This window comes from Melanerpes formicivorus, unplaced genomic scaffold (assembly GCF_026170545.1).
Source record: "Melanerpes formicivorus ecotype bairdi unplaced genomic scaffold, bMelFor1.0.p_v2 SCAF_12, whole genome shotgun sequence".
In the NCBI taxonomy this organism is placed as follows: domain Eukaryota; kingdom Metazoa; phylum Chordata; class Aves; order Piciformes; family Picidae; genus Melanerpes; species Melanerpes formicivorus.
In genome coordinates this window covers 9139829-9167460 of record NW_027142364.1, presented here as the reverse complement: position 1 = coordinate 9167460, position 27632 = coordinate 9139829, and the positions used below count along the sequence as shown (strand labels likewise).

The window sequence follows — 27632 nt, the reverse complement described above, 5'->3', positions numbered from 1 at the left end:
GATGGATAGGTGCAGAAGGTGTGGAGCTGGCACAACTGTCTTGGTGTTTTAACGTGCGAGTTGGATGTGGCATAATTTTGTCCTGATCATATCTTGCCCTGACTCCAGCTGTGGCAAAGTGCAGGTCTGTTGATAGTCCATGCTATACCTCTGTGCTAAGGAAAATGGCAGAGAAAATATTTTAATCTTTCAGGTGTGTGCCTGGCCTGGTTCAGCAAAGGAAAGTGTAAGCTGACTTTTGGAAGCGGATGCCTGTTGGTAAGGGTCAGTCCTGCCCGCATTGCTAAGGCAAGCTCTGTGTGTTTAACTCAAATGGCAGCAAGTGTTGTGGCGTAAAGGCTCCTGTCATGTTCTGACAGTGTACAGCAGTTGTCTATTGCTCACGGGTCTCCTTTCCTAGCCCCATTCAGTGTATGACCAGGCTGCCTGTACCTGGTCTGTGGCTGCTGGTGTAAAACCCACTTTTGTTCCCAATGTGCTCAGTCCTGTCAGGTTTCACAGTTTGTGCTGAAATTTTTGGCGTTGACCAGGCAGTACAATTCCAGTGGTGAGGTCAGCAGCAGAGCTCATGCATACGCAACAGGAATGAGGCGTCAGCTGCTTGGTTATGAAACTGCAGTGAGCTGGGCCATAAGCTGGACTTGTCCCTACTGCTGTTGAAGGGCAATGACTTTGAACTGGAAAAGGGGAGATCTAGATTCGGGATTAGGAGGCAATTCTTTACAGTGAGGGTGGTGAGACACTGCAACAGGTTGCCCAGGGAGGTTGTGGGTGCCCCTTCCCTGAAAGTGATCGAGGTCAGGTTGGACAGGGCCTTGAGCATCTTGGTCCAGTGGGAGGTGTCCCTGCCCATGGCAGAGGGTTGTAACTAGATGATCTCTAAAGTTCCTTCCATACTAAACAGTTCTATGATTCTGTAATCCGAGACTGTGTCTCATTTGAAGAGTTTTTCCTCTCTGGTTTCTGTGGCAGTGTTCCTGGCTCACGTTCAGTAAGATGTGGGTTCAGATACTGAACATGCATGTGCCTCCCTGTCTCCTCTGCTGGAGCATTGGCCTGGGGAGCTCCAGGGATTTCAGGGTTGTTCTCCCTGCGGCAGGGCTCACTTTACCTTATGGGTGTGGTTTGTGTTGCTATGCTTGCAGCAGGATCTTACTGATGGTTGTAAGCAGAGTTTTGGCTTGGCATTGGTGGCAGCAGCCCTGGTTGAAATGATGCAGAAAATATTCTGAAGTCTTTCTTTAAAATGATTTCTAAATGTACCCCCTGTGCCTGGAAGTGCAGCTGGGACTTCAGAGCTGCCAGCCTTGGCAATGCTCGTGTGAGGACTTTGAGGTGTTTTTTGAAAACAGCTGGGTCTTCGTGCAGTTCTGTGTGCCTGCCTGAGATGTGACTGCTATTTGCTTTGAAACCCAAGCTTTCCTGAAGCTTGATGACAGACATTGTTTCTAGATAATGAATCCCAGTGGGTGCAGAGTTTGCAAGGTCATGCCGTTTATAAGTTTTCCTGCCTTTCTTAATGTGTGTGGGTAACAGGGATCGCTGCCTCCAAATATGTTTCCCCCTGGAGTGGGACATAGAGTGGTGCTGGTGCTGCCTGGCCTTGTGCTGCATTGCTGTGCAGCCCAGGCTGAGGCACGCCCATGAGCCCTCGTCTGGAGAAGCTCACATTGTTCTTCTGCAGGTGGTACAGTTGGTGAGCAAGGAGCAGATGAGGGTGCTCTGTCGTGGAGCTGACTCTGTCCCTGTCTGTGGGCCTGGACCAGACCATGCACTTGCTTCAGATGCTTTTCTTGGGCCTCTTTGGCTGGAATGTGTTTCTGTGCTCTGTAACTGCATCTTGAATCTGCTGATACTTTCAGACTTTGGGATGAGAGATACTGTTGATAAATGGCATCCTAGCCTGGATCAGGAATAGTGTAGCCAGCAGGAGAAGGGAAGTGATTGTGCCTCTTGTACTTGGCACTGGTTAAGCCACACCTCAAGTACTGGGTTCAGTTTTGGACATTGAGGTGCTGGAGCAGGTCCAGAGAAGGACAACACCACTGCTGAAGGGTCTGGAGAACAGGTCTGGTGAGGAACAGCTGAGAGAACTGGGGTCGTTTAGTCTGGAGAGGAAGAGGCTGAGGGGAGACCTCGTTGCCCTGAAAGGAAGTTGTAGGGAGGTGAGGGTTGGACTCTTCTCCCTACAATCAGGAAATGACCTGAAACTGTGCCAGGGGAGGTTTAATGTGGATACTAGGAAAAAACTATTTGCTTCAAGAGTAGTCAGGCATTGGAACAGGCTGTCCAGGGATGTGGTGGTGTCCCCATCACTGGAGGTGTTCACAAAATGTGTGGAGATGGCACTGTGGACGTGGTTTAATGACCATGGTGTTAGGTTGAAGGCTGGACTTGATGATCTTTTCCAACCAAAACAGTTCTCTGGTTCTGTGATATTATGTGCATCCACTACCACCTAGTATACACAACAAACGTGTTTTCCATGAGAGGAACAGTGAAACTCTTCGCTGAAGAAAGCCAGGTCTGGGCAGATCTCCATGTGTGTTGGCTTTGAAGTGATCACGGGCGCAGTGTGTGTTCAGACGTAATGTGAATGTAGGTGCTGTTGGTGCTTTCAAAATCAACAACTTCTCTTTCTGTTATGCCCAGCGTTCAGATGCATGTATGTGTTTAAATAATACAGCATACAGCCAGTTAAAGGAATAGTTTTCTAGTTTTTAAAAGCACATGGAAAACCTCCTTTGTAAACCACACACAAGTGTTGTCAGCGTAAAGCGTACAAATGGCTGTGTAGGCAGAAACTGCTGCAAGATGTGCCTAGCAGGACTGATACTCTGGTTTCATTAAATATTGTGTCAGAAGGGAAAAGTGAAAAGTATTTGAAATTTAAGCTTAAGTCATGTGGATGCAAATGTCCGGGAAGTCTCACAGCCCAGAGTTTTGGCACTGTGTAGCTTCAAGGATCTTTCAAGGCATTGAAGTTCTTGCCCAGGTTTGCTGCTATGACTTTACAGCAGTCAATGATCTTTAAAACAAAGCTCTGTGACTCCAGCAAGCTCATCTGGCACTACTTAGCTTGGGCAGTTCCTTTTTTCTGTGTTATTTATTCTTTATACAAAATGAATGGCTGGAAAAATGGTGACTTTGGGAAGCATTCTATGACCAAAAGAAAATCAAAATCAGTGACTGCCTTGTGGAAAGTCCCCTGGGAAATGATCCTAAGGGTTCATTTGTAGTGTACTATGACAGCCTGTTTGACCAAGAAAAATAAAACAAAGAGAATAAAGCAATGATTTCCTTGAAGGAAAACAAACTGAAGTGTTGAGTCTGAGTAGTCCAGCATTTTAACTGCCTGTTTCTCATTCTTTCTCTGTCACTGGTGGCAGCCAGCAGGACAGTCAGCAGTGCTGTGCCCAGCGCTTTGCATTTCCTTCCCAGCACAACTGTGTTTACAGCAGAGACCTTCAGCACAGGGATGAGAGATGTGCTGTGCTGGACAGGCTTTGGGCCAGTATCCCCACAGGCCCAGACAGTGGCACGGTTGTGTCTTTATTTGTGATTTGGCCTTTATGTAAGCACGGTGAGAGTAAATGTTTAAATGTGTCACTGAAAAGTTCTTTTAAGCAGGTCTCTTCCCAACGCCCCCACCCCCCATTATCTTTGTTTGATTTGTTATTGTGGTTTGTTTTGTGTTTCCACCCCACCCCCTCCCACCCCAGTGCTTTCATGTATAGTAATTGAACTTATTTGCACTTCAAATAATATCTGGAAAAATTGCAGGTGACAGTGGGTGTTAGTCTTCTGGGCTGTTTCTGAATAAGTACATCAAAGCTCTTTGACTGAAGATTTTAAATGTGGATGGTTGTAAATGTGACCTGAGAAGACCAAATATGGCTTTTCGTGGTTCATTTTTCCTGCTGGAATCTTGCAAATGAAGTGATGAATGCAAATCTTTGATGCGTAGAATCTTAAGGAAAAAAAACCCCACCAAACAAAACCCTAAAACCCCACAACGTTTGGTGCTGCTAGAGCTTGCTCTTTTAATGATGGCACTTGAACAAAATTCTACACAGCCTCAGAATGATTGTTGATCTTGCTGCACTGACCTTATCTCAGCAGTTCAGTGATGGCTTCTGAAGAACCTCCACGCATGTTTTTGTTGGGAGCATTTAAACAGTAACAGCTTTTCTGAGAAAATGATTATGGCTGCTAATAATTCCAGTGTTGGTTTAGACATGAAAAAATTTTGCTGTTTGCCTCTGTTCCCTCACATTCTTTGCTTGCTGTGTTGTGCTGGGTGGTTTAAATCAGTTGGTGGGACTTCAGAGGCAGGTTGATGGCCTTTTTTTGGACTCTTTCACTCTTCTGTCAGCTTAATGTCTGGTTGTACTTTGAGGCAATACTAACAGCTACATTTCTGACCTGAGTTACTGATAGTGAACTTTACTGACTGAGCTGTGCCATGAGCGTGGTGCTGTGGAGTCTGGGGTCTCTTGTGTCGTACCCCTTCACGGTCTTGATTCTGTGTCATGCTGGATAATTTTTAGAAGTCTTTTCATGTGAAAACATTTTCTGCAGATATATTTGATGAGAACTGCCAAGAACACCAAAAGCAAATAGAAAGTTTATTTAGTGTCCTGAAGTTTAGATTTGTGGCCACCTCTTTCTTCCTATACCAGGCTCCCTGAGGGTTTGAGAGATGGTTATTCCATAGGCTTTTTGTGAAGCTTTCACAATGCCCCTGGAGTAAATTTCCAAGTATTTTCAAACCCTCCATTTAAGGTATTAGGCTTTTCCAGAGGGTGTTTTGCCTGGTGGATTGATCTTTTCCCAAAACTTGCCCATTCATTCAGTGCCCGGAGAGGATAAATGATGTTCGGAGTGTGGTTCCACCAGTGGCATAGCTGCCCTGAAGATCTTGCTGTGGAATCTGGGCCCAGCTCTACTGGGGTCAGCACCAGCCTCGCGCCTTCCTGGATTGTAGGACAGGGCAGCAATCCTGCCTGTTGAGATGTTAGAGAAGATCTAGAAAGTTTGTATACTCTCACTTAAAACATTTCTCCACGGTACTGGGCTTCTTTCTGAGAGTCTCCAGTGGCTGCAAGCCAGAACCAAGGAGTTTGACTTCTGCAGGGCACCAAGGACTTGGGACCTCCATGGTGGTGCTGGTGACAACGTCAAATTAACCATCTGAACCTGAACCAGAGAGCTCTAGCTCTCTGTTTCCTCACTGAGCCTGAATTTTGACAGAAAGAATGGTTGGACGCAATATTTCCTCTCCAGAATGGCCTCAGGAGGGAACCTCTCCAGAATCTCAGCTGCTCTGCAGCTTTCCTGTATCTGAGGATGAGCCTTCTTGCTGTCAGAATTCATCTATGGCAGTCGAAATTAACGTGCTGAACTCGTTTTCTAGTGGTAAGAAATGTCGCCCTTAGTTTGCTAGTATTTCCTTCTGCTGGGGTGAGGAACACCACGAGCAGAGTTGTGTCATGGTGTGCTGGTTCTTCCGTCTCCAGCTTGGAGTTGGCGAGCCTGAAGACAAACAACAAAATTCTTAGGGGAAAAAAAAAAAGTCCCCAAAAAATGTCAAAAGAAAGGTTTTAGCCTTTCTTTGTCTGGTTGGAGGCTATTTATTTAGCAGAACCTTTTGCTCATTTTAATCTTTGCCTAATGTAATTTTTTTTTCCTGTTTGTTTGGTTGGGTTTTTTTGACCATAAAAATATACTTTTTGGAACTTAGGCAAACAATAAACTGCAGCTTCTCAGGCCGCCTGGGTCTTGGGGCATCCTGAGTACCTCTGCTCCAGCTCACTGCACAGTACATCAGCAGGTGGCAGTGAATTTCTCACCTTTTAGAAAATTGTCAGCTTAAGCATCTTTTTGTTTTCCCCTGGTCCATGGGAATTTTGCCTGCCTGACTATAAATTTGAAAATGTAGAAGCTTCAATCTTGTCCCAGTGCTTTTAGGAAGAAGCATGGATCTGCACAGGTTTTAGTTTTCACAGCTGTGTTCTGTTGTTTGGATTAGAATCAGGAAGAAGGGTATTTCGAAAATGTGGTGGTGTTGTTCCTCTTTATGGTTTGAGCTTGGTGCTGCCTGTTTGAGAACATCCCAATAGAAGAGACAGTTCTGGTTCGCCTGCTAAAACGAGCTGCTGGAAGGATGTGCAGAGCTGTACAGTCATGGGTGGAAAATTTTTTGGTAGGCAACTAAGGGCAAACCTGGCTGTGATTCCTGAGACCCCCAAAGCCTGGTGATCCTCCAGCTGAGGATAAGGCTCTGAACTTTGACTTGTTGCCTGCCAGGCTGCCCCTGGGAACTGTGGATTTGTGGCTTGGCTCCCTCCAGGCTGTGCCACATGGCCACCAGGAGAGCTGCCTGTTGGGAAATGTGGTGGGATAACTGCAGAAGCGGAGTTCTTTGTCACCTTCTTGATGGAGCATCAGCAGCAGTGTCTGTAGAAAGGATGTTTTTTCTAGGATTTGGACAGTGTGCTTTGATAAATGTGTGTTAAATCACTCAGATTTAAGAATGCAGTCTTATCTCTGTGCCTTTGAACCCACTAACTTTTGTCTTGCCATTCATGATGGGAATGTAACTGCTCAGTGATTTATAAGGAATGTTCGGAAGTGTTTCTTCATGGCTGCTTTGTTTTGATTTGGTGTTTAGAGGCTTTCTTTTTCATTCAAGCACCTAAATCTTTGTGCTAGAATGTGTAATTACTTTCAAAAGGCAATGTTTTAATCTTCTACCACTAAAATATGGAGTTGCAGTAGAATGAAGAGTTTGAAAGGCTGCAGGAGCTGAGGTGAGTCCTGCTGTTGCCTTTTCCTGCAGATCAGTAGTGCCCGATAGTGGGCACAAATTTGAACACCAGAAGTTCTACCTCAATGTGAGGAGGAACTTGTGTAATTTAAGGGTGATGGAGTCTTGCAGCAGCCTGTCCAGAGAGGTGGTGGAGTCTCCATCTCCTGAGTCATTCAAAACTCCTTTCTGTCCTTTTTAAAAATGGGGGTAATGTTTTCCTTTCTTCCAGTCATCACGGTCTTCACCTGACTGCCAGGACTTTTCAGATAGGATGGAGAGTGTCTTGGCAACTACCTCAGTTAATTTCCTCAGGACTCTGGGATGCATGATATCGGGTACCATGGAATTGTGTATCTTCAGATTCCTCCGATGGTCACGCACCTTGTCTTCACATATGGTGGGAGGGACTTTGTCTCCTTGGTCTCCATCTTGTGCGCCATCAACATGAGAGCCATGAGGGGAGGGGTTGCCGAGACAAAAAAGTTGTTTAGCCTCTCAGCCTCCTCCTCATCTGTTGTGACCAGTTCACCATTGTTTCATCTGCAGGCTGCTGATGTGTTGCCAGTCCTCTGCCTTTCTTCATTTAAAAATCAGACTCTTTTGTTTCTGTTGACCGCTTACCAGAGGAAAGATGTTATTTAAACAATGTGTGGGGATTATCTGTGTACTGGACTACCACAGTAAACAAGTAATTAATTCTCTTTGAAATGTACACTGTGCTCTGTCTGTTGATTTTAAGGAGTTTTCTGGCAAACAAAGTATTTTTCTGTCTAAGAAACATTTCCTACCCAGTGACTAGTTGTAACAGAAGCGACAGTATTTCCTGTCTAAGGGAACGGATTGTATGTACATACTTTCAGTTTGCCACTGTGGTTAACATCACTATGTGTTTTTCTAGCACTATTTCTTTTTTTTTTTCTCAGTTTTATGTACTTAGTGTCAATAAACATAGGTACAGAAATAACAGTCTGTCTGAGCCAACCAGTTGGTGCTTTTCTTTCATTTTGCTAACACCAGTGCTGGGATTTTGCAGAGGATAATCTGAGGATTCATCTTTGGCTTTCCTCCTGCTCAAAACAAAATCATAGAATAGTTTGGGTTGGAAGGGATCTTAAAGATCCTCTCGTTCCAGCCCCACTGTCATGGGCTCAATGATGTTGGAGGTCTTTTCCAGACAAAGCAATTCTGTCATTCTGTGATGTGCAGCTGTTGGTTTCTGGAGCTTAGAAGATGTTTTTTATACTGTCAGAGGCCAGCAAAGGGTATCCCATTTTGGCAATACTGGTGTTTCTAGAGAATGAGAAATCAAAGGTGGGCAAACACGTGTCCTCAGGATTTCTACTGAGCCTCCCTGTCAGTACAGGTTTTCTTCTGTTGTCCCCTGGCTTTGCCAGTTGCAGTTCTCCACGGGTGAGTGTAGGGTCTTCTGATGTTGCTACCCTGCAAGCCCCCCAGCTACTTGTAACTTGGGAGGATGCAGTTATTCTGGGTTGCAAGTGGGCTCTTTCTGTCTGACTTTCCCAGGGTTCCTTGGCTGTTACCACTCCTGCCCTCTCCTGGCCAGGGCCCAGCAAAGCTGAGCAGAGCTGTGTGGGGTGTATTTCCTATCTCTGTGCTTCCTGGACGGCTCCGCAGCATGTCTGTGTCCTGACACTGAGGTTTTGGTGTCATTTTGTTGTTGTACAGTAAATGACTGCTTAACTCCTCGTCCAGCTTCCTTGCTGCTTCCTCACAGAGCTGTTCACTTTTTGCTGAGCCATGTATCATTTTAGCCTGGTCTTCATAGTCTGGGTTTTCTGTAGTGGCTCATTTTTTATAGGTGTGTAATTATGTGCGATTAAACTGCTGTTCCTTTTTTTCAGTTAGCTTTTATCTGTCACTGTCACAGCATCTAAAACAATGATTCTGAGATGCTTATAGACATGGAGGCAAATAAGATTCCTAAATTTATTCATCACTTTAACTCCTTCAAGTTTCTGTACTAACAGATGTGTTGCAGCATTGGGAGACTCAGGTGAAAGCTGGAACCAGTAGGGGTGGTGACCTCTGTGGTACCAAAAGCCAAGCTTGACAATCACAGTGGTTCTTTGATAGCTGCGTTCTTTGGCAGAAAGAAGGTTTGAAATGTTCTTGAAGGCCACAAACAGAGTGAGATCCACAAACATGACCTGTAAACTTGCCCTCCTGAGTTGCAAGACGTGTCGAGCTGTTTGTGCTGTATGTGGTCATACGTTATCATACTGCAGTGAAATAGTCTCAAAACTGGAACTAAAGCAAGCAGCGAATGGAAAAACTGTGCCAATCAAAACACTACAAAGAGGGGACATGCCCCTAATAAAATCTATGAAGTGTTCATATGTTTACAATAACCACAGTGTCATCTCTGCAACACTTCAGCTGTATATGTCCTGCGAGCAGACCCCGGCACCCAGAAGCCTGTGCATGGCGTGGTGAGGGAGGCTGTGATTCCCTGCAAGACTGAGGCCTTGCTGAGTGCTCAGTGTTCCAATGCACATGGGTTTTCTCCGGAATTGAAAACATCTTTTATTCCCTGGGCTGAGTTGGCAGCCAGCACAGAAGGCAGTCTGCTTTCTGTTCATCGATCAAGGGACAAGTCTGGCTTTCCTGAGCCAAGCGCATCAGTAGAAAGTTGAGCTATTTTCCACTCTCTGGTTTTTAATTAAATATGGCCATTCATGGAGGTGGCTAATTCTTGAAATATGATGAGATAGTGAATTAAGGGTTGAGGGTTTCATCCCTCGATTTCCAGGGCTTTGCTGGCAGTCGCTGCAGTTGGTGGCTGCATGTGTTGAATTGCAGAATCATAGAATTGTTTGGGTTGGAAGAGACCTTTAAGATAGAGTCCAACCTTCAACCTAGAGCCACCATGGCCATTAAACCATCTCCCAAAGTGGCATAGCCACGTGTTTCTTGAATACCTTCAGGAAAGATGACTCTGCCCTCTGGGCAGCCTGTTCCAGTGCCTGATCACCACCACTCTTGGAGGAAAGAAATTTTTTCCTAATATCCAATCTAAACCTCCTCTGGCACAATTTCAGGCTGTTTCCTCTTGTTCTATTACCACCATCCCTGGAGGCATTCAAGAAATGTGTAGACATGACAATTTGGGACATGGTTTAATTGCCATGGTGGTCTTACATTGGCAGTTGGACTTGATGGTTTTGGAGATCTTTTTCAGCCAAAACAATTCTTTGATTCTATGGTTCTGTTTGAGGCTTGGCTGAAACCCAGTGATACAGGGCTGTAAATAAACCCCTGGCAGTGAGCAAATGGCAGTGGGTCTTTCCAGATGATCCTTGTGCCCATGTTTGGAGGAACAGGAATATGTGAAAGGTTTCTCTTTTAGCTGAGGACATTTTACACGTTTGTAAGGACTTATTTTACTATCAGGGTTTCTTAATTATTAGAGTTCTAGCAGGAAAATTTCTCTCATAAATTGTGGCAGCCCATTTCACTCCCATCACAGCAGGTTTATCACTATATGAACTTGATAATTAGTTTGTCATCCAGGCACAGGCATTTCATCCTGGCAGTTTTCTCAGTGAGAATAATTTGCCTTTTATTTGTTGAGGGTGGGGGTGTTTGTTTTTTTAAAACAGAACTTCCATTCATGATGGGCACAGCAAATGTAGTAAAACACTATCATAGCTGGGATTTGTTGTACGCTATGGATTTATGTCAAGAATGTTAATGATTTGTTTATGAATAAGTGGGCCTGTGGTATTGTGAAACAGGATCTGGCAGGGCTGCTGAATGGACATTTCGAAAGCAGAGGATTCTTGAGCTGAATAAACTGTGGATATTTGTATGTCTCAAACTAGTCAGAAGCAGGGTTTTAAAGAGCAGCATTTATTTAATGTATTGCCATCCTCACAGCACTCGTCTGGCACATGCATGGGCCACTCGATAAGAAGCAAAGAGGTTGTTAAGGATTTTTTTAAGGGCAGTTAATCTCTTTCTGATGGGCTCTAGTTTAAAAATAAGGTGTTCTTTGAGAAAGCAGCACACAGCCTGAGGCAGAGCAGTGTGATGTATGCAGAATCAGTGTAGACCTGGAAGGTACTCTGAATCTGCAGTGTCTGGTCTCATCTCATCCCAAGTGAGGATTCCTTGCTTTGCTTGTTACAATTAGCATGGTCAAGGTGTGGGGATCTAATCCCTGGGCTATCAAATCAATAGACCAACAACCAATGTCCAGCTGCACAAACTATGAGCTTTATCACTATTCTGGACTCAACTCTTCAATCCAGCTAATGTGTGACTTTTTGTACGTCGTAAAGTTTCAAAGAAATCATTGCAATATTTACCTTCTCTTCCACCGTCCTTCCTGTAATGAGCTTTTCAGCTGCTCAAATGGGTGCTAGTTCTTAACCTGAAGAAGAGGTTGTCACCCAAATGGGATTCATACATTTTTAAACCCTTTAGAGGCTGCAGGTAGAAGATGATTCATTTATCACTGTGGCAGAAAGCTTTGCCGTGTAACTTCATGCACCACAGGCAGCAGAGCCCAAACCTGAGGGACTTCAGAGGTGGATTCAGGAAACGTCAGAAGCAGTTGGTGCTGTGCATCCAGGCTGTCGTGTGGAGCGTGACCAAACTCTGCCTGATAAGTTACAGCATTTCTTGAAATAGTGCCTTGTACCTTTTAATGAGTTCCACATCAGTGGATGGTTAAAATGAAGTAAGAATTGCTTCAGCATTAAAACTGTGCCTGGAGGACTTCACTGAGAAATGGCTTGTGATTATTAGGTGAATTTAATACACTACCTTACTGCTTTGCTGGGCCTTCTTTTTTAAATGTTGATTGCCCTTTTGAAAGTTGAAGCCTGTGCAGATGGGAAGTAATGTTCAAATGGGAATGGTTTTGGAAGCCGTGCTGTGCTCTCTTCACTTTGAACATGGATAGGGAAGAGAGGTAAACACAATTTATTGAGATGCAACTTTTATAGCAGAATTGGATTTCCTCTAAACACGTTTTGATTGCGTGCCAAATGGGAAAGAGGCTGAAGCCAAAGTACTTCATGTGCCAAACTGGAGAAGAATCTTTTCCAAAGCGAATGAGCTGGGGGAAAATGAGCCTTGTATTGCTTGTTTCTTCTCTGGTGTATGCACATGTGCAGTGAAATACTGAGAGATAGCCACCCTCTGTGACAGCTGATGATGTAGCAGCCATGGGGAGCAATCAGACTAACGACAGTCTAACCTACTATGGGCCAGCGACACCCCAGGAGTGTTTTGCGCAACTGAAGACAGGTGACGTGGGTTGCTGTAGGTATGTCTGCCCAGTTGCCTCTCAGATTTACCTCTGATCCTGTGCTGTTTTTTCAATGGTGTATTTGTTGCTTACCATGTTTTTGTAGAATCATAGATTTGTTTTGGTTGGAAAAGAACCTTTAGGGTCATTGAATCCAATGGGCTAATAGATGCTAAGCAATTTCCCGAAGTGTCATGTCTACACATTTATTGAACACCTCCAGGGACAGTGACTTCACCACCTCCATGGGCAACCTATTCCAGTGCCAGACAAGGCATTGTCTCCTGTTTCTTCCCCAGAATTGTTTCCTCTAAGGTGATATTACAGCAATTAAACAGGCCACAACCTGCAAGTTACTGCCCTTCTCCAGTACAGCAGCATGTGTTTGGGGGGGAGACTGTACTGGAGCTGATGAAGCAATTTGTTCTCTAGATGGATGCTTGCATCCTTTCCCCATTCAGGAAGATACTGCACCACTGAACACTATTAAATATTGTCAGCTTCATAGGGAGCTGCATTTGTGATTTGTCGACTGTGTAAGCAGAACAGGCAATCCCAGATCTGCTTCAGGAATGGATTTACTCTGCCAGGTTGGCAATATCAGTGATGGCCACCAGTGTGTTAATTTCTGACTGTAATGGTGATAAAACATGAAAGTGGAAGTGCTCATGTCATAAGGCAGGAGCTGGAACTAATCACTTTTCTACAGATGCTACATGCAAAACATATTATAACCACAGCCTTGTTTCATGTGCTGGTTGAAGCTGGCTCCCTTTTAATCTTTATACTAATGATGGAGCACTGCATGGAATATCACAGTTATCAAACAATTTCTAACTTTTCTTTCTAAAATTTAATTCTTAAACATCAGTGTTTAAGCAGATTCCAAATGCAGGTGTTTTTCATTGTGCCACAGTTAAAACTCATGGTCTTTCTTCGTGGATAAATACTGCACACACTTGCCTGGCTGAGCTACAGAAAATGTTGGTAGCTTGTGTTTCTGTATCTGTGGGGAGATGCTGTAGTTCTTCAGCTTCTGATTTTCTCTGTTGTGCTTGTGGTGTGGATGACACTGTGACATGCACATGATAGCAACTTGTGCTTCAAGACAAAACAAAGCAAAACTTGGAACACTTTGCTTGTGGTGGTTGCTGGATTGTACCCGGGAGGGAACAGTCTTTGTTGAACTGAATGATCAATTGTATGAGGTTTAGCAAGGCCAAGTGCTGAGTCCTGCACTTGGGTTGTAACAACCCCAGGCAATGCTACAGACTTGGGATGTAGTGTCTGGAGAGTTGCCCAGCAGAAAAGGACCTGGGGGGTGCTGGTTGACAGCCAGCTGAACATGAGCCAGCAGTGTGTTCAGGTGGCCAAGAAGGCCAGCAGCATCCTGGACTGGGTCGGGAACAGTGTGGCCAGCAGGCCCAGGGAAGTAATTGTGCCCTTGTACTCAGCACTGGTGAGGCTGCACCTCAAATACTGAGTACAGTAAGACCTTGAGGTGCTGAAACATACCCAGAGAAGGGCAACAAAGCTGGTGAAGAGACTAGAGAGCAAGTCTTATGAGGAGTGGCTCAGGGAACTGAGATTGTTTAGAGAACAGGAGGCTGAGGGGAGACCTCATTGCTCTCTGAAAGGAGGTTGGAGTAAGGTGGAGGTTGCTGTCCTTTCCCTACTATCAGGTGATGGAATGAGAGGAAATGACCTGAAATTGCACCAGTGGAGGTTTAGGTTGGTTATTAGGATAAATGTCTTTCCTCCAAGAGCAGTCAGGCATTGGAACAGGCTGCCCAGGGAAGTGGTGGAGTCACTGTCCCTAAAGGTGTTCAAGAAATCTGTGGACATGATACTTTGGGACATGATTTAATGGCTGTGGTGGTGTTAGGTTGACGGTTGGACTTGATGATCTTCAAGGTCTCTTCCATCGGAAACAATTATTTAGAATAAACCTTTATTTAGAATAAACCAAACCAGGTTGGAAGAGACCTTCAAGATCATCGTGTCCAACCCATCAACCAATCCAACCCACCCAAACAGCTAACCCATGGCACCAAGTACTCCTCCTGAACACCTCCAAAGATGGCGACTCCACCACCTCCCTGGGCAGCCCATTCCAATGGGCAATCACTCTTTCTGTATAGAACTTCTTCCTAATATCCAACCTGAACCTCCCCTGAGACTGTGTCCTCTTGTTCTGGTGCTGTCTGCCTGGGAGAAGAGACCATCATCCGCCTGCCTACAACCTCCCTTCAGGTAGTTGTGGAGAGTGATAAGGTCACCCCTGAGTCTCCTCTTCTCCAGGCTAAGCAGCCCCAGCTCCCTCAGCCTCTCCTCATAGGGCTTGTGCTCCAAACCCCTCACCAACTTTGTTGCTCTTCTCTGGACTCATTCCAGCAAGTCAACATCCTTCCTAAACTGAGTGGCCCAGAATTGGACACAGTACTCAAAGTGTGGCCTAACCAGTGCAGTATACAGGGGCAGAATGACCTCCCTGCTCCTGCTGGCCACACTGTTCTTGATGCAGGCCAGGATGCCATTGGCCCTCTTGGCTGCCTGGGCACACTGCAGGCTCATGTTCAGCCTGCCATCGACCAGTACCCCCAGGTCCCTCTCTGCCTGGCTGCTCTCCAGCCACTCTGACCCCAGCCTGTAGCACTGCCTGGGGTGGTTGTGGCCAATGTGCAGAACCTGGCACTTGGATGTGTTAAATCTCATGCCGTTGGACTCTGCCCATCTGTCCAGCCTGCCAAGGTCTCTCTGCAGAGCCTCTCTACCCTCCAGCAGATCAACTCCTGCCCCCAGCTTGGTGTCGTCAGCAAATTTACTGATGATGGACTCAATGCCCTCATCCAGATCATCAATAAAGATGTTAAAGAGCACAGGGCCCAGCACTGATCCTTGGGGCACACCACTAGTGACTGGCTGCCAGCTGGATGTGGCACCATTCACCACCACTCTCTGGGCTCGGCCCTCCAGCCAGTTCCTAACCCATCACAGTGTGCTCCCGTCCAAGCCATGGACTGACAGCTTGGCCAGGAGTTATTATATGATTCTTTGTGCAAATAACTTACATAAGCATAGCTGAGAAGCTGTTGGGAGGGCTGCAGCATGATCAATTTCAAGTATTAGAAGAAAACAAATTTAAGATTTATAACCCTTGTACTTAGTGGTCAGAAAGCAAATAACAAAAGCTGCAGATCTGGGCAGGAAGACATGCTATAAAAAGTGTTATTGCAAGAGTAAGATGTAGAAGACACATGTTTACATGGTAGTCTCCTGAATTTATTGTGACATTTATTTGTGGTGGTTGTGAAAGTGGAACTTTTAGCAGTCTTGGTATAATTACAGAAGGCTGAATTTCTAAAGCTCTTCAAACTTTTTGCATCACAGTTGTGTGGGGCTTTTTGCAGACAAATACTTGCCTTTTTGATTAAAAGAAATAACAGAATCATTAAAGCTGGAAACAACCTCCAAGACCATCAAGTCCAACTTTTGTCCCAGCACCTCCCTTACCACTAGGCCATGTCCCAACAAGCCACTTCTACTTGATTCTTGAATACCTCCAGGGATAGTGACTCCACCACCTCCCTGAGCAGCCTATTCCAATGCCTGACCACTATTTCAGTAAAGAATTTCTTCCTAATGTCCAACCTAAACCTCACCTGGGACAATTTCAGGCCATTTCCTCTTGTCCTGTTGTTAGTTACTTGGAAGAAGAGGCCAACCCCAGCCTTAGTTTTTGTCTTGAAACTTTTTCCCTGGAGAAATGAATGATTGATATTGGCAGTATTCAGTGCTTTACTATTTTATCAGAGGCTTCTAAATTCTTTACCCCTTCTTTTTCAGGATAAATAATTTAGATTTGAGATGCATCACATTTGATATAAGCCACCTTGTTAACGTCTCCCATAGAAGTAAAGTTCTGTGTGCTTTGAGGGATGCTGGAATAACTACATCATGAATGCTTCTAAGTTAAATTGAATGGGCTGAAGAAAGAAGAGTTCCCAGTAGAGAGGCATAGCAATCAATATAGTTTACACCAAAGAATATTCAATAATTAAAAAACAAACAAACAACAAAACCAAACAAAAAAACCAACCCACCCCCCAAAAAACAACAACCCAAAAATCTCTCATTTGCATTCCTTCCACAACTTTAATTCTCAAAGCTGAAATAGAACTTTCAGATTCAAACTTGACTGACTTTTATCAATGCAAAACATTCCTGAAGTTGTAGAAGTGGCTGAGAAAGGATGGTTTTTAAGGTGGTCACCAACCAGTGGAGGTGAGAATAAAACAGAGGCTGTACTGAGAATGAGGATGTTCTTATTTGCAGGATGTTCTTATTCTGCAGCTGTTTTCTGTGTGGAAAACTTGCAAATCATTGCTGTGAACAAAGTTGGGAGCACACTGGATAAAAGTGAAAGTATAATTACTGGAAGATGAGGCTTTCACAGTGCAAAGAGGATCCTTGCACAGACCTGATGTTTTGTTGGTCTTGCTGGAAGGAAACGTATGGATAGTTTTTTAGCTCTTCTGGTGTTTTTAGCTGAACAATATTTCCATTGTTCAGTGCTCTTCATTTCATTGCCAATGTAGAATTGTAAAACTGAACTAGCAATTTATTTAGTACACTAGAAAGTAGTCCTAATTATTCATGTAGGTGTGTAGTAGGTCATGTAAAGCATCAGTAAAGATGTGGGTAGTTTTGTCCAGTGCAGCTTCAGATTATTTTGCCACAGATTTTTGTGGAAGCAGGGAGGGTTTTTTCCATGGTGTATGACATTCCTAGATTGGACCTTGGTTATCAATGAGCAGGTGTTTCCAGAATGGAATTGCTTGAGTTTGTTTATCAATTTTGGATTCCTCAAGAGTGATGCTGCAGTGCTTGTGTGAGGAGGTAATGTTTTTAATTGGTCCCATATGTACTGGCAGACAATATATGAACCATGCCTTGGGGGGATGTGGGCATCTGGTTGACTCTTCTAATATATTTTATTTCTTCTCTGGAGGGATTTGCTTTTTCCTTTGTTTCCCCTGCCTTTGTTCTAACAGCAGTAGATATGTATATATGTGTCTAGTCACCAGCATTTTAAAACTCAATACTCAGCCAAGGGATTAGTTAAGCTTCTGCAAAATTACTGAACTTTGACAAAAAGAAGAAACTGAGGCCTTACAGAGAATCTGGAGTTTCTGAGAATCTTTGGATTTGGGCAGTTAAATTGCAAGGATCTGAAACTTCATCTTCTGTCTCAGCAAGCAAGATTGTCCTTTGAAAGTCAGGTTACAAAAAAAAAGGAAACATCAGAAAAGACTAATTACTTTTGAAAACCTTGAAAACACCATGCAGATTCAGCCTTCATATCTGGAGGTCATGGATACAAGAGGGTTGTCCTGTCCTTGGGTGATGTAGGCTAGTCCCAGGAAAGGGAAGTGCCATCCTCAGCCACTTCACTTGACTCCTGCACTGGAAAAGCAGAGTCATTTTGCATCTGTCTGTTTTGCCTCAGCTTAATCTATGAAGTAGTTGCAGGAGAAACAAGACGATAAATGAGTTGGTTTAATTTTCTTTTGTAAAGATTTGGTGCAAATCCTGTCAATTATTGAGCTCTATAGCTTTGCTGAACTAATGAGACACTTTGTAAAAAGGTATTTTTGAGCACTTTGTGTGGACTCCCTTATTCCTGACATGGGCTCTTGGTGTACTACACACATTCATGGTTTTAAGAAATGGGAAGACCTGCAGAGATAAGGGTTATGGACTTGCACTAGCCACATTTTGTCTATATTCTGTATCATCTGCCCTAAGGTTTGCATAGCCAAAAATCCTGGCAGAGTTCCCCCATGGTGAAGTTGGAGGCAAAATGGCCTGTGAGTGTAGTTTGGGCCTGGGAAATCTCCTTAGGAATGTGTATTTGATGGGACAGTAGTGCTGGCCAGACTTGGTTCCTCTGGGAATGCTCTGGGGTTGTGTACTGATGGTGCTTATGGGGGGATGTTTGGGGAGAAGGAAGGCTAAAGGCATCAGGCTTCTTTCTTTTGCCCTCTGCAAGTCTGATGCACCCGGACGAAAGCTTTCCAAAAAGGCTGGCTTGCTGCAGAAGCGTATCTGCTCACTTGGAAATGGATTGTGTCCATGGGACACAATGTGAGAGTGCCCCCTCTCAAACTCAGGAGTAAGTGCCAGGCTCATATCCTGCTCTTATTTCAGACCTGGAGAAGTCAGTGCCAAAAATCAGTATCAAAGGAGTCAGTGATAAAGTGGATGGTGTTAGAGGAAAGAATGGATTCTCATTAGCTTGTAGCTGTAAATACAAGAATTCATTAGACCAGAAGTTCATTTGGTTTATATATAAGCAATGCCTAAACTTTTTTTGGCAAGACTGTATAGCTTTTGTTCCTGCACAGTATGAGGCACAATGTTACCTCTGGCAAACAATCTGGGCAAATTCCCTGCTTGTAACAGGCGCCTGTGTCATCTAGATCATATCCCTGTCTTGGACAACAAGCCTTAGAAAGGGAGGAAAGAATTCACCAAGCTGCATAGCTGCTTAACAAGATATTGAAGTGAACTGCTGGTTTGGAGTGGGTTGTGCTGGGGAACACACTGCTTGTCTGGCAGGTATTGTATGAGATGGGCTTGCTCTGCCAGGCACAGAGTGAGGAAAAAACCCCACTTTTTAAAGCATCCTCTGACACAGAAATTGCTGGAAACACTCCAAGAGCAAATTGAAAAGGCAATGTCTGCCTTCATGCTGCAGGATTCCATTGTTTTAATACTGGGCCAACCACACCAAATAATACATCTACTGGAAACTCATGTTAGGGGAAAAGCATGCTGGAAAGCAGCTAAGGCATCAGCTCAAAATCAGTGAATGAACTTGACATATCTATGCTGCTGCAATGAGCTCAGCATATCTGAGTGGCTGCATGTCCTGTTTTGTTCTTTCTCTTCTTGTCAGCTCCTCTTTTATTTATTTCCAGTCTTCCTTTTTTTTTTTTCTCTTTTTTTCCCCTCCCCTTCCCTATTTGCTTGGGTTTGGGGTTTGGTGGGTTTTGGTTTTAGGGTGGTTGGTTGGTTGGTTTAGTTCTGTTTTGTGGTTGGTTGGTTGGTGGTTGTTGCTGTTAAACTTTTGTGGTTCTGTTTGGGTTGGTGTTTTGGGGTTTTTTTTTTGTCTGCCATTTGTCTGGAAAAAATACTGAGACTAATAAATACCTCTGCTAGCACAGAGGAATTCTAGCATACTGGTATTTTTGAAACTGCAATTGGTTTAAAATGCCAGACTGGCACACAGAGATGGTGCTTTTGGGGAGGTACAGTGGCTCTGTTGATGAGAAGATGAACAGCAGATAACATGGGTGACTTTTATTTTCCTTCAGTGCTGTGTAATGGAGCAGTGCTTCCTGGGTGGTTCTATTTTCTGGACTTCTAAACATAGTTTGAAGACCAGCATCAGGGATAGGATGGAAGAAGAAGACAGTTGTTACTGCAAGTGTAAATGTTATTTACCATGACTGCATTTTAATAAATGCCCAACACAGCAGTCTGTTAATTTGGTTTGGGTGGCATGAGAGCCAGTTCATTTGTGACAGAGTTTGAGAGTTAACTTTTGGCCCCAGAAATCACTGTTTGGGAAGCAGTTACTTGAGGGCAGTTCAGCTGATACGTTGGTGAAAGTCATTATGTCTTATTTCCATTGATGTTAAAAATATGTTGTTCTTGTGTTAAAGTGTATGCCATGACCACCAGGCATTGGAAACTACAACTCAGTTCAAAATGTGTTTAACTGTCATCAGTACATAATAGATTGGAAAAAATGAAATACAAGGAGACATATTTAGGTGTTCATCTTTCATCCATGTGCCTAATTTCCACTGAAAGAATGAACTGGCAATTAAGGTGCTGTAATCATAGAACTGTTTTGGTTGGAAGAGATCTCCAAGATCGTAGAGTCCACCATCATCCTACGACCACCATGGCCCTTAAACCATATCCTGAAGTGCCATGACCACATGTTTCTTCAACACCTCCAGGGAGAAATACAGAGACTGATGAAAGAACTTTTTTACTCCAGTACTGTGGCTTCTTTTACCTACTTCACTGAAATTTTAGGGAAGTATTTTCATGAGTGTCCTGAAGTAGTGACTCCTTCCTTCTCTGATACGGATCTCCACAGTGGACCTAAAGTTTTGAGCAATGATGTTTGAACTGGGAACATAGTCTTTGAATATCCTGTATCTTTAGGTTTGCTTAGGTCTGGTGGTTTAGTTTGGCTGAGTGTGGAGAGATGTTAGAGGATCAGTCATGAAATTCTCATCTGGCTCTAAAGTTCCCTGTAGTTTGGAGGGTGTTTGTATCTGGGATTGTGTTTTGTTTGGGCAGCAATCCTGCTGATTGGAATAGCATAAGCTTGGCAATGGAATAGAGGCATCTAGCCAGAGCAAACTCCAAGTACACAGGGTTTGAGAACAAAACGTTTCACATGAATTAGATTATGAGGAAACAGCAATTCTTTAAACTTGTAAGAAAACAAGGCAGTGTGAGTGTCACACAGGCTGTCCGTGACCAGGGCTGTCGATGGGGAGCGCAAGTTTTAGATAGGAAATTTTGGCAGTTGTGTGTTTATAAGAGATCCTTGGGGGTGCCATGCCCCCAGCACACTGAGTCACACTAGGTTGTGCCATAGGCCTCTGCTCTCAGAATGAGTCACTGGGTGCCCACAGGCAAGTCTGTCTTACCCAGGTACCTGCTGCTATTCCTTTGTGAATGAGAGGTGTAAATTCAGACATAATTATCTGCTTTCTCATCTAAATAGCATCTGTTACCTGAAATGGATTGAATTAACGTGGTTTGATAGGCTCTTGCCATGCTAGATAAGATAGGCTTTTAATAACAGGTTTCATAAAGATTGCTTGGGCCGGATCTGCTTGAGTATAAAGAGTCATGACATGATCTTGGATTTTTGCGTGCCGTCAGCTCTGTGTTACAGAGCAGGCTGCTCATGGGATGAATTCTGACTTTGATAAATGCTTCTATCCCCTCTGTACAAGGTTTTATTTTAGTGTCCAGTACAATGTTTATATGAACCGCTAGTGAAGGATAAATAAATATGACACAGTAAACTTTTATATGGGAGGAGGGAAAGTATTTAAACTGTGTTAGCAATATTTGTTTAATAAGAAATGCATCAGATGTGACATTTATCTGTACTGGACAGTATTTGCTTTGAACAAAAGCCTTGAAATGGGTCAGCTTTCACATGTATCGATTCTTTTCTTGACAAAAAAGCTAGAGGCTTGGTGTGGAGTAGTCTTTGGGTCACAGTTCTGCTCATGCCACTGGTGACTGCTAAAGCACGACTGTATTCTCTCATTTGACTGTGAGTGAGAGAATGTAGTCTTGTATCTATAGATTGGATACGTTGGTAGTCAGATTTCACTGTCAATAGATGAAAAGGGACATGTGAGCTTTCTAAAACTCTCTCACAGTTTGTAGCGCTTGGTTGTGCCTTTCTCATCCTGGGCTGCTCTGTGATGCTGTTGAAAACATTTAGTTTCATTCCAGAACTCAGTGGACCTCAAAGGGAGTGGAAGTACTTGCACTGAAGAAAGAAGTGACATAGATTATTTTTAATTTCTCAGGAACTAATCCTTTGCTGATAGTCTGGGAATTCCATTTACGTGCTGTAGAAAGACTGGAGGGTTGCTGCTCCTTCTGGAAATCTCTTTTAGAGCCTTTGAGAATAACTCTTTCACAAATTAACATCTTGCCATTTGGGGGTTTGCACTCAATGCATGTCTTTGGCAAAATCTGACCACATGCAGGTTATCTGGAAACATGGTGCTGCAGTTGTGTGTTGGTTGCAATGCTGATATTGAGAGATAATTTGGGCTTCATTACGTTCACCATGTCTCAAAACAATTAGCCTGCAAACTCTGTTCATTTTGCTCATCCCTGGCTGCAGGATTACAGACTGCAACAAGTTACAGTCCCTTCTTCCTTGATGTATTTTTATAATCACATCCAATATACCACCCTTTCTTAGATTTATTGCTTCATAAGTTTTTGTTTTATTTATGATAGCATGAAAATGAAGAGATTCACTAACCGAAGGGTGCCTGCTGAGTAGTCAGCATTAAGAGCAATGTCTGCTTTGTTAAAGCCTGATGATGAAGAGCTGTGCAGAAGTGTTAAGCATTATTATTATAAATTGTACTTTCCACAGAATCACAGAATGCCAGGTTGGAAGGGACCCCAAGGATTATCTGGTCAAACCTTAAACGTTTCTCCGCCAAGGCCTGTTTGATTGTACAGAGTCACAGAGGTTTTCTCCAAAACATTTAGCCTGAGTTCTGAAATTGGCTGTATCTGTGCTGACTAACTAAACCAAACCCCAAGTGCTGTTAAGTTTTAGTTTTAAAAAGCATCAGGAATTGTGCTTGGACTAAATACAGAGCACCAAAATCTGCAGATTGAGTCTTGTGAAATAGTGAATCTAGAGCTAGTATGAGATTATTGAGCTGATAACAACATATGTGTTGGAAACCATTAGGAAGTTCTTGATTCTTATATTCAATTAACCTGTAGCTAAGAGGGTTAGTGATGACAGGCTTCCTACGTTGACATGGGTAGCACTTTGAAGCTCACCAAGGAGGCAAGTATATATTGTACCTTTGTAGTGACAATCTTGGCCTGCTGTGGGTTTGGGCTACCTTCAATTTTCTTCTCTAGGGACGCCATTAAGACTGGTAAATTAAGCAAAAGAAATTCATGGAACTTGAATCCTTGAATAAGCAAAGCTATGGTTTTGTGTTAGGATAATTCTCCAGTGTTATTAAAGGTTTTACTTAAACTGTATTCTGAATTATTTAATTTTCAGTGAATAAGAAAATACAATGCTAATTACAGCTCTGTTCCTGTCTTTGGCAATTGATGTATTTTGTTTGCTCTAGGAATTTTAAGTTTCTTACTGGTGTGTTGCTACTTGCATTCCTTTCAGGCATAAAGTCTGTATCAGCAGCACCATCAAAACTGATGAGGGATGAATGATGTGCCCTTTTGAACAGTGGTTACAGTCATGCCAGTGAAGAATGCATTCCTGGGAACATTTTCAGTTATAGAGCTTCCAGATGAACCTAGTGGTTCTGGCACATGGAACGTGAAGGGTATAGTGTTCCCTGAACCTTTATTCACTGCATTGCCAAAGTTACGCTTTTCAAGAACTTCGTGAATTTAAAGCACTTTAAAGAAATATTCTGGATTCACAGAAGTGGAGAACTGATCCCTCTTCTCAAAAAATTATGTTGGCTACTGTTACAGGTCAGCATTTGCCGACAGTTTCTGCAGGAGATGCCAGTTTGGAGTGCAAACTAAGAAAGGGGTTCAGTGAAGCACGTTATCCCATTCTTGGCTTGAGGCACATGAATAATCCCATTGACTACCCACGTGTGCTTTACTGGGACTGCTCACATAGTGAAAGTTAGGCATGTGTTTAAATGACTTGCTTATTTGGGGGCTTGCTGCATGATGTCTCCTGGCAGAGACTTGGTTTTCTTACGGCAGCCATCATAGGAGCTGTGTGTGTGTGCAGGAAGCACAGTGGTGTCTGCGTGGGCTGTGCAGTCCAGAGCAAAAGGCTATTTCTGTGTCCACCCCTGAGCTGTCTTGCACTTCTCTGGCAACTAATTACCTGTTTGCTGCCAGCTCTGCTCTGGTGTTTTTGGCACCTAACCACTCCATCTTGCTGCTCATGCAAGTGTTGAATTGCCTTTGTAAGGCAGAGAGTAGTCTTTTCTGTATTTAAGACTCTGTATGTGGTTGTTACAACATGAAAAGAAAGGAAATCGTTGTCATAGTTTTCCTCATTTTGGTCAAATTGTGCTCTCTGTCAGCAGTCTCGCTGATATCAATAGAGATGCTAGCAGAGAAGCACCATTTCAGAGGTACCAGCACAGTACTCAGAGGGGCTAAATGGAGTTTTTCATCTATTGAGTATCACAGTTATGTGAGAACCTCTGTAAATGACTCATCTATGGAAATGGAGCTTTTTCTGCACACCAGAAGGGAGAAGTTAAATTCTAGGATAAGATCTTCTCCAACCTGATATTTCACACCCATTATCGCTGGTTGGATCTAAAATTGACCCGCCAGCAAAATAGGGCAACTTCAGGTTGAAAAATCATTTGGGTAAAATTTCCTCTCTTCCCTGCACACACAAGGCAGCAGATGAAATTGGAGACCACGTTTCCCTGTGCTTGAAAAGGAATCAGTCACAGGTGGGGAATTGCCATGACTTGGTCATGGCAGGTATCCACCACCCTCTCCCTTCTTCATACAGCAAGTCAGCAGACCTAACCTCTAAATGAAAACAAGTCAAGCTAATAGAATGAGAGTTGTAGTGGACAGTAGGTAATTAATGGGACCAGCAAGCCCAACTCTGCAGTTGATAGTCAGTGCTCCTTCAAACCCAGTATCTCTAGCTTTGAGTGGCTGATTTTTGGTTGTTTAGACTTCAGAAGAGATGTCCAGGAAACCCCAAACAAAAACTGTTAATAGCAACTTAAGGGTAAAATGAAATAAAATAGTTTTTCTCAATAAGATTAATAATTATCATAGAATCACAGAATCAATAAGGTTGGAAAAGACCTCAGAGATCATCATGTCCAACCTATAACCCAACACCTCATGACTAACTAAACCAGGGCTTCAAGTGCCATGTCCAATCCTTTTTTGAACACCTCCGGGGACAGGGACTCCACCACCTCCCTGGGCAGCACATTCCAATGGCCAATTACTCTTTCTGTGAAGAACTTTCTCCTCACTTTGAGCCTAAACTTCCCCTGATGCAGCTTGAGACTGTCCTCTTGTTCTGGTTTTATAACAGACTCCAACCAGGATGTCAGTTTTGTTAGCCCTCCCTCTGATTTTAACCCACAGGCACTCAATTCTTTCATCCTCAACCTCAAGTTCTGTGGCATCAAGAGATTCCCTAATGTACAGGGCCACCCCTCCTCCTCTTCTCCCTCACCTGTCTCGCCTAATGAGCTTGTAACCATCCAGTGCAGTACTCCAATTATGTGAATTGTCCCACCATGTTTCTGTAATGGCAACTACATCCAAAGTTTTCCTGGTGAACCAAGACTTCCAGTTCCCCTTGTTTGTTACCCATACAGCGTGCATTGGTGTACAGGCACTTCATCTGGGCTGTTGATTCCTCAACTAACTCTAGTTTATGTCCCTTTCTCTCCTCTCTGGAGGGACTGGTTTCATTACCCACCCTCCTCAAACCTAGTTTAAAGCCCTCCCAATGAGCCCTGCCAACTCTAGTGCTAGAGCCCTCTTGCCCTTTGTAGATAGATTCACCCCATCTAGGTCCAGCAGGTCAGGTGCGGTAAAAGTTGCCCCTTGATCAAAGAACCCAAAATTCCGCTGCTGGCACCATCCCTTGAGCCATTTCTTGATGGCATGGGTTCTCCTGTTCCTTTCAGTGTACACCCCTGCCACTGAGGGAACTGAGCAGAACACCAGTTGAGCTCCTGCCCCATCCATCAACTGTCTGAGAGCCTTGAATTCCTTTTTGATTGTCCTGGTGCCCTTCTTATCTTATTGCTTCCAGCTTGGATTACTAGCAATGGGTAATAGTCAGAGGGCTGGATTAGCTTTGGTAGTCTCCTGGTGATGTCCCTTACCCAGGCAGCAGACTTCCTTGTGAGATGAGTCAGGATGACAAATAGGACACTCTGGTTGGCAAAGATCTAACCTCTTCACAAAAGTATTGAAGAGTATTCTTTAGTGCATAACGAGCTGAAATGGTGTACTCTTTTGGCTGGAGCTGTGTTTGGGAGAGTGAATGGGATAATGTGTAATGGGAGCCAGATGAAAAATAATGTGAGTAGATGTCTTCACTGGGGTGGAAACTTGCATGCTTGTACAAACAGCACGGAGACCCTGAAATAGTGCTGTAACAGGATGTAACTTCATCCAGGAGGTAGGAAAACAAGAACTATTTTGACAGGCTTTATGCTTTGAATGTGCTTGTGAGGTGCTGTAGATCAAGTATCATCATGATGATTAGACTTAAATGCTGATAAGCTAAGATTTAAGCTGTTTTAGAAGTGTATTGACAGGCTTTCAGTTAGCTAATGGTGAGGTATTTATGAATTAAGTAGGAAGTTTGTTTTTATTCTCATGCATTTTCAATGGAACACTGGAATCAACAAAAACCCATATGAAAATAGCACAGTACTTGGTTTATCCCCTGTGTATAAATACAATGATTAACCAACTCTTTCCTCAGCTGAAGCACAGGACTGAAAAGCAAGGACCTGAACTGATTTTCTAGGTCTGACAGGACAGACTCTTTAACCATCCCTCTGCCTGCAGGCTTCACCCCAGAGTGTTTGTCTGCCTCAAAGAGGTGATGGAAGGTTGAGGGGAAAGGGTGACTGCAAAACAACTGAAGAATCTTCTATCACAATTCAGAACAAATAGTTTGGTTTTGATGAAAGTAATCTGGAATCATTGCACATGCATCTAATAAGTGCTGATTTATGAGTTAGCTATGAAGCTTTAGTAAACTCACATTTCTTTAGACAGTGCTGCAATACATTACTAGCTGGAAGTACTACATTTATTTGCTTCATGTCTGCATATTTCCACCCTTAGATATGCAGTAGCAAATGAAAATGTCCCAATTTCTCAGATGAAGGTCAGTTCAAAGAAGCATCTAAATATTGAAAAATGTCTATAGCTCCACTGATTCCATAAAATTGATTTGGAAGTCTTTCAAGTGTTGGCTTTCTACACTCCAAGTAACTGCTGAGAAACTTTTCCTCCAACGATGTTAGTGTCCAGTCGGATAGTTCTTCACCAAGCGTGGGGAGTTATTTCCTGTCTGTTACAGCAAGTGACAAGTTTTGAATTGTGTCTATTTGTTAGTACAGGAGTGGCATTTACACTGGAGTCTGGAGGAACTGTTGCTTAGACAAGGAGACAATTTAGATTTTGCATGCTAAAAGCAAACCAATGAGGCGTTCAGCTCAGTGGGAACAGTGACATCTGCAAAGGCTGAGGGGATAAGAATTAAATACTGAAGAAAGTAAACAAGAATGGATGAATCTGTAGTTCTTTGAATGGTCTCTGATTCCTTGTTCTCTTGATGATCTCAGAGGTCTTTTCCAGCCTGGTTAATCCCCCTCCCCTCCCCCTCCCCTCCCCAGTTGAAAAATGGTGTCTAGGAACAGTTTTATAATATGCCTGGGAGTGATCGGAGGTTGAAGTTAGCCCCTCTTCGGGACACATGGGTTATAATGAATCCTCTCATTTTCTGTGTGTGTTTGTCTGTGGTTGTTTTGCTTTGTTTTGTTTGTTTTAACTAAAAGCAGCCTCCACATTGCTAATAGTAATAATGAGTGTTTGCTATCTTACATTCTAAAACCGGTTAACTCTCCCCATGGAAACTTCCAAGGCAGTGAACAGCATGTGAAACATGCAGGCACATCCAGCTGTTAACTCTCATTTTTCTGCACTGCAACTGGAGATAATTGC

At 43.5% G+C, this 27632-nt stretch overlaps 1 protein-coding gene across 3 annotated transcripts in view; it reads left to right on the top strand.

The window, feature by feature from the left end:
- PID1 (phosphotyrosine interaction domain containing 1) overlaps window positions 1-27632 on the top strand; it is an 80640-nt gene that overhangs the window by 2948 nt on the left and 50060 nt on the right. The window contains exon 2 of one of the 3 annotated variants that reach the window (XM_068145210.1): window positions 194-258. The exons of the other annotated variants lie outside the window; for them this stretch is intronic. The gene's annotated coding sequence lies outside the window, so the exon portion shown is untranslated. The remainder of the gene's footprint in view (window positions 1-193; window positions 259-27632) is intronic. 3 annotated transcript variants of the gene reach the window in all.